Source organism: Lissotriton vulgaris, chromosome 9 (assembly GCF_964263255.1).
Source record: "Lissotriton vulgaris chromosome 9, aLisVul1.2, whole genome shotgun sequence".
Classification (NCBI taxonomy): domain Eukaryota; kingdom Metazoa; phylum Chordata; class Amphibia; order Caudata; family Salamandridae; genus Lissotriton; species Lissotriton vulgaris.
Window position 1 is genome coordinate 969388220 of NC_141697.1, and position 11475 is coordinate 969399694.

Sequence of the window (11475 nt, forward strand, 5' to 3'; positions counted from 1 at the left end):
CCTAGAAACAGGAGTGGACAGAGGTCCCGGAAGCAAGAGGGGACAAAGGTTGCTCCAAAACAAAGATTGAACAATGGTCATTCTAGTGGAGACAAAGGTTGTCCTGGAACAAGGAGCCGAATGTTCCAGTACCCAGACGGAGAGCCTGGACATAAAGTCTAAAATGGGGACAAGGTCCTGGTGCTAATACCAAGAGTGGACAAATGTCCCAGAAACAGAACTGAGAGAGTATGGACAGAAAGTCCAAAAAAGGGGACAAAGGTCCCAGTGCTAATACCAAGGGTGGACAAATGTCCAAGAACCAGAACTAAGATGGGGCTCACGCCCTGACAATGGTCCCAGAAACTGACAGAGACAAAGCTAGTCACAACTAGGACTATGTGTCCATCTTTTGAAGAGAGAAAATTTCAAGCTCAATTAAATCTCATAACATCATATGCGATTCTGCACTTAGAAACCTTGAAGAGTACCTAATTCTGGAGTTCTCGAAGAGTATCTAAGACTGTAGTATATGTAAAGCACGGAGGCGTATGTTGAACTGTTCATCTTCAACTTAGAGCGGAAAGTGTTGGTGGACGTAAACAGATTTGAGAAAGTGATCTGTCTCTTTCTGTAATTGCTGGTCAAGGATGGATTGGAGAGAGTGGACTATCTTTTCCTGTTTTGTCAGTCTAAGCGGAGTAGGTAGTGGTAATGCCTATTAGTTGTTTTAAGTGTTGTGTCTCACCTCACACTTCACTCTTACACTCTTTGCCCCAAAATGCTCTTTTGCCTTCATGAACTTAAAATAGTTCAAATTGTCTTAGTTCTCCTATCTGTCTAAATGATTATTGTTTTGTCTCTCATACTTTAAACTTTATTGTTATGATTTGTTTTTATTTCTTTTTTGTAAAGGAAGAAGATATGTTGTGTATTGATTCTTCATGTAATATGGCTGACTGTGTCATTAGTCCTTTCTTAGTATTGTTATCTCCTCAGCCTCCCAGAATACATGTGAGTGTTCTAACCTGTACCAGAGCGTTCTATGGGTGTCAGTTGATGGTCTGGTCAGCTGTGAGGTTTACCGCTCTGCTGTGTATCTTAATAAATCTATCTTAATAACTTGAAGACGTGTCTTGCTGCCTACCTAACCTACTTACAACAATAGACATGCAGGTACAAACAGAAGTCCAAGTAAATGGTTCAATGCCCTAGAGGCATAACGGGCACCTATATATACATGCATCTGATATTTAAGGCATAACATCCCACGAGTTCCCCACTAACATGTAACTTCAATGAACAACAGAGACATGCTCGGGCACGCTTATCTACTATCCGCTTTGTAAATAAACAATGTGTTAGACAGTGAACCACCACAAACACACGCGACAACACGAGGATACCTAAATACCTTACTCTGTATGTAACAGGCATTGTGGCTATGGACAGCAAACCCACTTTCCGGGATCTGGCTCCTGGGTGTGGAATAGCAGTGAAGCAGGGCATTGGGTTGCTCTTGTTACAAACCTGTTGCAAGATGGCAGGCTCATTATTATAAAGTGAAATCTGGACTTAGAATGATGTACTTCCAATCCAAAATGTTACCCACTAAGTTGGGTCTGACCTGTTCTGTTTAATGACAGCTAGTGACAGTATAAAAGCCAGGGACAGAGAAGTGCACTGGCCTGCAACATTGTGAGTTCATAGGTTTTCCATTTTTCTGTGTAGTTCGTCACCAGGCTCTCTCATGCTCACGTTTGTTTTTTCCTTGCGTTCCTTCTCTCAGGTTCATCCTGGCTAGGATTAGACTTTGCTTTTTGGTGTTTGTGCTTTGTTATAGTTACCAGTTTTTTCCAGTGGGACCAGCCTTTTTCATTTCCTCTGGGAAACTAGTTCCCAGGCTTGAATCAGGGTAGTAATATTCTATGCCTTTTTTGGTGATTACTGTATTGTTTTTCATGTATCAATTATGTCAATGTTTTTTCGCCATTTTTAAAACATTTTCCTAGGTCTAGGAGCATCCCATTCGGTCCTGTTGTTTATATCACCTGTTCTTCTTGTTTTGCTTCCTTGTATTCACACTTCAATCTCTTTACTTGTATATTATTCGTAAACATTCTCTTGTGGTGTACCTGTGGTTGCTGGGAAGAGTTATCTGCTGTGTCCCTTTCCCATATCCTTGATTCTTCTGCATGTCAAACATTACATTTGTGCTTAATATGGTATCATTTGATATCATACAGTGCATCAATGCTGGTGTACCTATGCATGCAAGTAATCTGAAACATGTCATGTAGTCTGGTCACTAAAGAAGCAAAAATATAAGAATTGATAGGTTGTTGTGAACACATATCAGCAATAATCAACACCTTTCAAAATGTGTGAAGGACGTGTGAGGGCCCACATGGGGGTTGTCCTTTCAAGACCTAAAAGGACAGAGCTGATCTGCTGTTTAGTGGGTCTCCTAACAATCCTAGGTCATTTGTCCTACCTTATAACAAGGCAGTTTATCATCACGTGTTCCATTTGTAATGAAAGCATTACCGCTTCCAATGCTGGCATGACTTCCCTTACAAGACAGCCACCTCAGTTTTGTTAGCTACAGCTTCCCTGTGCCCAACATCACAGTGAATACAAGACCAGAAGGTGGTATCAAGACAGACTTTGTGATGTTTATTTCAGAAACTTCAAAAATGTTTTTTCCCTGCCAGTGACTGCTTAAATTTACCTGTTGCTTTGTGGGCTTTGTCACTTAAAATCTGCTGCTTTTAGTTGTCCATGACTGTTTAGATTTCCCTGTTGCTTTGTGGGCTTTGAAGCTTAAAATCTGCTGTTTTACCTGCTAGTGACTGCTAAAATGTACCTGTTGCTTTGTGAACTTTGTAGCTTATAATCTGTTGTTTTACCTGCCCATGACTGCTTAGATTTGCCTGTTGCTTTGTGGGTTTTGTAGCTTAAAATCTGCTGCTTTACCTGCCCATTTTGGCTTAAATTTCCCTTCTAGTTTTACCTAATACTGTGCCGAGACCTGTGTGAAAGCAATCCAACCCCAGCTCCCTTTTGGATTTAGCAAGGGAAAAAAGTCAAAATACACCTCAGAGGCTAAGCAGAGTGTGCTTTGGGATGTAGAAATCTACTCTTAGGGTCCGATTCACAGAACTAACTTAAGACAAAATCCTAAACTTACTACCATTTTGGTATTCACAGATGGCACTTACTCCTTTTGGTATTCACAGAAGGCGCTTACTCATTTCGGTATTCACAGAAGTTAGGACTCCTAACTGTAGGACTCCTAAATGCCTTCTGTGAATACAGCGAGTCTTAAAGTTAGGATTTTTCTCAGTTTAGGAGTAGTGAAGTTAGGACTCCTAATTTTACTACTCCTAAACTGAGAAAAATCCTAACTTTAGGACTTTCGGTATTCACAGAAGTCATTTAGGAGTCCTAAAGTTAGGAGTCCTAACTTTACTACTCCTAAACTGAGAAAATCCTAACTTTAAAATGTTCGGTATTCACAGAAGGCATTTAGGAGTCCTAAAGTTAGGACTCCTAACTTCTGTGAATATCTAAATGAGTCAGTGCCTTCTGTGTATACCAAAATGAGTAAGTGCCATCTGTGAATAACAAAATGGTAGTACTTTTATGATTTTGTCTTAAGTTAGTTCTGTGAATCAGGCCCTTAGGGTTTAAACTGTATGTGGAAAGTGTATGTACTACTAGTTATTGGCTAGGAGAGTGAGTTGTTTAAGTTTGGGAAAAACGGTATTGTTAGTGGCTTAGATTTGGCTTTACCTGCCAAGCTGCTCGCCGGAGTGTGGTTGGAGCCTGTCTGTCTCCAAAGAGATTCAGTTCTTCATGAGCAGCTCTCTGCCCTCTGGCCATCAATCTGTGCTTGCGGTCGCAGACTCCATATATAAGTTTGCCATTGAACGTTACATCTGTACTCTGATTGGCTGCTCTCTCTGGTGTTTCTATTGGGCTTAGGGTTATGTTTCTGATTGTCTGATAGGTCTAGGGCTCTGATTGGTCCCTGAGCAGGATTTCTTTAGGCTTAGGGTTAGGGTTCTGATTGGTTGATAGGTCTAGAGGTTTGGTTGGTTCCTGGGGCAAATGTTTCTATTGGGTCTAGGGCTAGATTCTGATTGGTTAGGGTTAGGGCTAGGGTTCCCATTGGCAGAAGGGTAACCTGACCTAGGGCTATTGAAGTATAGGGTTCAGAGAGTCTCAGCCCCAGCTTTGAGGCTAAGGGCGGAGAGCGGACAAGGGCAGTTGCTTGTTTGGGCCTGTTCAAGACTGATCGGGCTTAGGGCCTGAAATGCGGCTCTTTTTCCATTGACCCACTCCCACCATAACCCATCCACCTCCACAAACATATTAACATACTCAGAGCAAATGTACTCAACTCATTTACTACAAACAAACCCAACACACATTTCAATGTCTCAACACCCAATACAAGCCCTCCAAACCACACCTATACACCCTTCTACCTCAACTACCATACAATGGCACCTTCACTCACAGAACCCACATCCATACAATACGTAACTATATCCCATCCATACATACACTCCCTGGTCTAATTACCCCTAACAGACCCCTTTTTGTCACCAACAAACCTATACTCACCCTTCCATGTCTTCATCCATCAGCACTCTCCTTTTCTTTTTACAAAAAAACACAAGCACACAATCTTTATACTCCACTGCACCAACCATATTACCTCTTTCAGCAATCAAATGCAACACAGACTCTATTAACTCTCCTTCACCCCCTCTCACACATCAAATACACTCTTATCCAAAGCACATCACTACCCCCTTTACCTTGCATATTCCACTCACTAACCATACTTTACATACAAATGCTTCTCAGAAGACATATACATCATCACTTCCTCTCACTACTCCTCAAAAACAAAACATACCACACACCCCAGCACAACAAAATCTCACACACACACCACCCGATAATACTTTCTGTCACAAACTAGAAACATACACCCGCTCTCACCCTCATGACTAAACAGTTAATACACACCCTAAACCGACTCCACTGCCAAGCTTCCTCTCTTCCTGCACACCTAACCCATATACAGCAACACAGAAACTCTCTTTTAACAGGCTCTCATCCAGTGGACAATTTTGAACTTTACAACATGACCCACATGCTGTACCCCCCCAATTCATACACCTTCCACCCTAAACAGATGCAAACAAAATAAGCAACATGCCACTCTTACCAACGTTGCATCTCCATGTCTACCACACAGCAAGGCTACTCTACAAAAACCTCACAGATCACCAAATCACTCTCAACAACCATCTCCCCCACCTACACATGCATACCCATTGAAATGCCTACTTAGCCTGTTGGACACGGAATACGATCCAGAACAGCTATGTTATGTTATGTTATGTTATCCGGATTTATAGAGCGCACAAATGCCCCAGCAAAGGGGCATCCTGGCGCTTAACAGAACAGAACAACCGGACAAAAACAATAACAGAACCAAAACACAGTAGCACTAAGGAGCTGGGGGAAAAAGGAAAGTTTTTACAGCCTTCCTGAATGAAAAAAGCCCATCAATAGCACGTATGTGGGCAGGAAGGGAATTCCATAGCTTGGCAGCAAGAACTCTAAAAGAGCGGCCGCCGATCCTGGATCTCTTAAAACGCGGCACTATGGCTAAGTGGAGACCAGAAGACCTCAGAGAACGTGCTGGAACGTAAGGGGAAATAAGATGCTCCAGGATCTGAGGGGAGGAGTGTTTAAGGATTTTGAACGACAGACAAAGAGATTTAAACATAATTCTCTGAGCAACAGGGAGCCAGTGGAGCTTGTGAATGGTTTTTCTGGCTGAACAGAATCTGGGTACGCCGACCAGGGCCCTGGCGGCAGCATTCTGGACGCGTTGGAGACAGGAAAGTTCAGCCTGATTAGCTCCAAGAAGGAGAGAGCTGGCATGGTCTAACTTAGACAGAATCATGGCTTGGACAATGAGCTGTCTAGTAGGAGCATCGAAGAATTTAAAAATGGATCGGAGCTGACGCAAAGTCCCAAAACACGAAGCAGCAACCTTTTTGGTGTGAGTAGAGAAGCTCGGTTGGGAATCGAACCAAACCCCTAGATTTTTTACCTCCGTGACGGAGATAGGGGTAGGACCAAGCTCATGCGGCCACCAATTATTGCCCCATAGATGGGTTTGTTTCCCGACAATGAGCACCTCGGTTTTCTTGGCGTTCAATTGGAGGAAATTGTCAGTCATCCAGCGAGCCACAGATACAAGTCCTTCACAGAACTTAGCAGCCTCGAGATCGGAAGCCCCACTTATGGCAACCGCCAGCTGAGTGTCGTCCACGTAGGACACCATAGACAGGTTCCCATGCATGGTGACAGCAGCTAGCGGCTGCACATAGAGGTTGAATAAAGTGGGACTAAGAGCCGATCCCTGCGGGACTCCCTGGGCAATCGCATGAGGTTTAGATTCAAAAGGAGGAGTGGTAACCTTGAAAGTACGATCAGATAGAAAAGATCGGAACCACTCAATTGCCAAATTGTCCACCCCATCCTCAACCAGAGTTGGAGTAAAATGTCATGGGAGACAGTATCGAACGCAGCACTGAGATCAAGAAGAACCAGTGCCGCTGTATTACCAGAATCAACCAACATGCGAAGATGTTCAGCCATATAGAGAAGCGCAGTCTTGGTGCTATGACCGGGCCTGAAGTCATTCTGCGAGGGATCTAAAATATTCGCGGAATGGAGGTGATTAGCTAGGATGGTATTAACATGGGCCTCGGTCAATTTAGCTGCCCACGGGAGGAGAGAAATGGGACGATAATTCTCAGATTTTTGAGGGTCCAGAGCAGGTTTTTTTAAAATAGGAATCACCTGGGCCTGTTTCCAGGCACTAGGAACAGAGCCTGAAGACAGGGACAAATTAATAAGCTTACATAACGGGGGAAGACAAAGGGAGGCAGATTCTCTAAATTGAGCGGGTCGTAGCGGATCCTTAGGAGAACCCGACTTCACTCTTGCTACAAGTTTATTAAAATCCTCCGTAGAGAGCTCTGGGAGGTACGATAGAGAAAAAGTCGTTTTTGAAGTAACTATCGTATTCTGCTGAGACCCTGTGGAATTAGGGAAGGCCAGATAGATACCTTCCACCTTACTGATAAAAAAAGCAGCTAAATCCTCACAATGGGAGGGAGAACAGATCTCAGCGGCTGATGTTCTGCAGGTAGTGAGCTCTTTAAGTGCCTTAAAGATGAGTTTAACAGGGTTGGTGCTAGCACTGAACTCACGAGAAAAATAAGTGGCCCGAGCCCTACAGATAGCTCTATGGTACTTCTTGATGGTGGCGAGGTACAGAGTTTTTCTTTCAGGTTGGTATGACTTGCGCCAGGCTCTTTTGGCTTGTTTGCAGGATTTTTTTAAGAGCCGAAGCGAGTCATCATACCAAGGACTAGAATCAGTGCGCCGCTGTTTACTTTGAGCAATAGGGATCAGCTTGTCCAAAGCTTTAATCACTCTCAAAAAAACAGGAGCCTAGGGGGAAACAGAAGCAGGCCGCCCCCCACTCAATTATCTCTCATACAACAATGGCCTGCTCCTGAGCAGCTCAACGGCTAAAAAAGGAAGAGTTTACTCTTGTGGTAGAGGGAGTATCTATCTTCTATCCACAGTATTACACACCGTTGTAATTTTCAGTCTGGCAATGTTGCCAAGACGTGTGTATGTATATCAGTACCACCACCACGCTACATATATGTCCTCCCTTCCATACGTGAAAAAAGGGGAGGGGAGGATGACAGTGCCTCACGGAAGCAACACCAAGGAGAGGATTGTATCAGACTGGTACTCGCCTGATTCCTTACTTCTCATCATCGGCTACTGTCAACCTTAAAGAAATGGGAGAAAAACAAACATAAAAAAGTGCATATAGGTCAAGCAACCGTGAGGTGTTGTGAGTGCTGAGGACCCAGTGTGATATTTCCGTGCCCAATTGAGTGAAAAAACAACAAAAAATACCACTATAAAAAGAGTAAGACTAACTGGCAGCTCATGACTTTATTCTGTGCTGTTAGCTCACTCTGATTAAAAGTCAACCGACATGTTTCATCACTTTGCCTTACAGTGATTTCTTCAGGGTTTCTTGGTGGGTCAGCGTTTAACATGCACCTTTCAAAGTCTTCCCTTATTGTACCTGTAGCGAGTGGTGGGACACAACAGACAGACACATACAAATGTTAAAAAGTCTCAGCGGCTAGCACCGAGCCCGGTGCTCACTAGCACATGACAAATTCCAGCTATTAGATTTACCAGGTGGCCTTCTGTGATGAGCCTACCCGGCCCCCGTGGAAGACTGTTTCACGTGTATCGTTCCCTGTCTCTGTACTGGGACGCTTTGAACCGCCAAACGGTCGGTATCTGTGGCAAAAGACGAAGGCGAGAAAGTTTAGTTGTAGTACATCTCGCTTAGCTTATGCCTATTAGATTGAAAGCTTTAATCAGCCAGTTACAGTAAAGATCATAACCTGACTCAACGTCAGTAAAAGGGCCCAAGGGAGCAGCGCCCAGAAGCTGATGAAAATCGCTCAGTTCGCTCTATTGCTATCCTCATACAGCTAATACCAATACTAAGGACACACCTGCTACAAGTCCACAAAATATTGCTCACTCTTCTACAAAACAAAATCACACTGTCCCCAAAACACAGTCTCGAAACTGCCTACTAATAAATGCTTGATCAGTAAAAAACACATTCATTACATCAATGACCTTCTCACTGACACATATCCTGACTTACTATTCATAAATGAATCATTGTTGGGAGATGACATCACTTCAGTGTTGCATGAACTAGTTCCTCTTGGCTATCAAACTATAACACAAAATTGTATAGACAAAAGAAGAGGTGGCCTAGCTGTCGTGTTTAAGCAAACATTAAATATTACTAAAACTGATGACGTCTCCATACAAGGTTGTGAGGCCTTCTTCACCAGATGCAACCCTACACCATCTTTCTTCTGTACGTTTCTACGCCTTTACAGACCTCCACCTAGCATGGCAACATTTCCTGACACACTTCTAGACACAGTTTCAAACCGTATAACACTGCACTTCAACCATAGGTGGCTCCTTCACTATGACGGAGGAGCATCTCCTCACTGAAGAATTCAATGATAATAAACCATTTTATTATCATTTAGTTTTTCTTACCTTATTGCCAGCCGAGCCGGGGTTCTGTCTGGGACGGGGCCATGGTGATGAGCATCTCGTCAGCAGTAGGGAGGAGTAGTGGGTGTAGGAAGCAGGCTGTTTTATACTGTTGGACTTGGCCCTTTTTACAGGGTCATCCCTAAACTTTTTGCCTTTCTCCTAGCCTTTTTTCTGACATGGTGTTAGTGGTTTTAGGACTCTGGGCACTTTAGCACTGCTGTTCACTGTAAAGTGAGTGTGCTCTCTGTGATAAATTTGGTAAGATTGGTCTTCACCTGTTTGGCCTATTTAATTTTCCTGTCAGTCCCTTGTAAAGTGGTATCTCATATACCCAGGGCTGGTAAATCAAATGCTGCTGGTGGGCTTGCATGGCTGATTGCGCCATCCACCAAAGTAGCCTTGCAAACCTATCCCAGGCCTCTGCCATTGCAGGGCCTGTGCGGTCAGTGTCACTGCTGCTGTGACATGGCACCTAAAGTGTGTGCCATGTCCGTGACCCCCTTTTACTATATGTCAGTCACCCCTAAGGTAGGCCCTAGCTAGCCCTATGGGCAGGGATCATTGTAGGTAAAAGATAGGAGATGAACCATAGGTGTGTGACTTGTCCTGGTAGTGACAAACAGCCTTTTTGTTTTTTCATTACTGTAGGGCTGCCCTCTCATAGGAATGCATTGGGGATTCACTGATAAGTGTTTCAGTGGTAATCCCTGATATGAGAGGCGCAGTGTGGTCAAGTTTGGTATGTTTGGAAAGGTGATAATAAATGCTACGCAAGGGTGTGCGCAGATTTATTATAACTATTTTAGAAATGCCACTTTTAGAAGTTGGCATTTCTGTGTGCTATGTGCCTGTCTGCATGATGTGAATTGCATGTCTGGCTTTTGAGTAACAGGGGCTGGTGAGGTGTGTGTAGCTCCAGGAGAGGCAGGGTGAGTCAGCACTAGGCTGAATGGGAAATCTACATTTTGAGTAGTGGGAGGGGAAGTCCCTGGTCCCTGAATAGGATTGTGCCTGCCCTAGTGAATGCTGGCTCTGACCCCCTGTGGTGTGTCTGATGACAAGCCACCTTCTAACAACAGGGAAGAGGAGCCTCGTAAACAAAGTGCTCCAGAACCAGTTCTAGCTGGTCCCCCCAAGCCCTGTGCTCTGCAGACAAAGGAAATGTTGATATAAATGTAGGTGCTGTGACCCCATGTTTTTGGGTGCTGTTCCTGGACCTTTGGGGGCTTGCTGCTGCTGGGGCCCAGAAGGAACCAACATGGGGGCTTTCCTCCTTGCTGGAGGGTCCTGTGTGCTGGCCTCCCTGGGCCCAGCTGTGCCCCTGAACTTTTCTTTTGAATCTTGGGACATCTACTTCCTCGTAAGCGCTGTGTTTTGCTTTCCTAGGAAGAGGAGCATTTATTTGATGGCTTAACCTGGCAGCTCTGAGCTGCAATTGGAGGGAGGGAATCCCAACGAGGGAATCTCCCCCACTATTGATGCTGTGGAGCGGGTGCCCACTCCGCGTTTTATGCATATTTGATTAGCGAGAGCCTACCCCGCGTTATGTGCTTTCAAGCGGGTGCCCACTCCGCATTTTGATGCTTAAGCATGGTGGATGCCCACCCCACATTTATGCTTCATTGGCGGGTGCCCACCCCACTCTTGGCACATCTAAACAGTGGGTGCCCACCCCGCTCTGTAATGGTGTTAGCGGGTGCCCACCCCGCAATGGCCTTTATTCCAAACGGGAGCCTACAACGTATTGCTGCCAAGATCGGGAAGTGAATCACGGCTGCGGCCCGGAAGCCAGGCAAGCTGCCTGGCTGAGGGTGGGGCCTGCTGGTGGAGGACGGCGTGCGGCCAATTCAGTGGAGAGGCCACTAGAACAGAGAAATAGTTGCTGACGGGCGGTAGGCGGGGCTCTCGTGGTCGAGGAGTGCCCCGTGTGTGCTTGATGAAGACCGGAGCTTCGCAGGCTCCCAACTAGACTCCGGCGCAGGGCCCAGGTGCCCGGCGATAACCAGGAGAAGCCCCATGATGAGGGATGAGGGGGGTTGCTAAGGAACCTTGTCAGTGCCTCCCCCCCTGCTCCACGAGGACGGAGGAGGCAGAGAGCCACGACAGAGAGCCCCGGTGAGTGGGGCTCAGAGGGGGTCATAACCTCTTGTTGCCACTGGGGGCTGAGTATGGCCAGTATGTCTGGTGCCCGTTGCACCAGAGGGAGAGCCCAGCGAGAGGGGCCTCATATTGGGCATAGTGGTGCCAGGCTAATTTTGCCACAGCTGC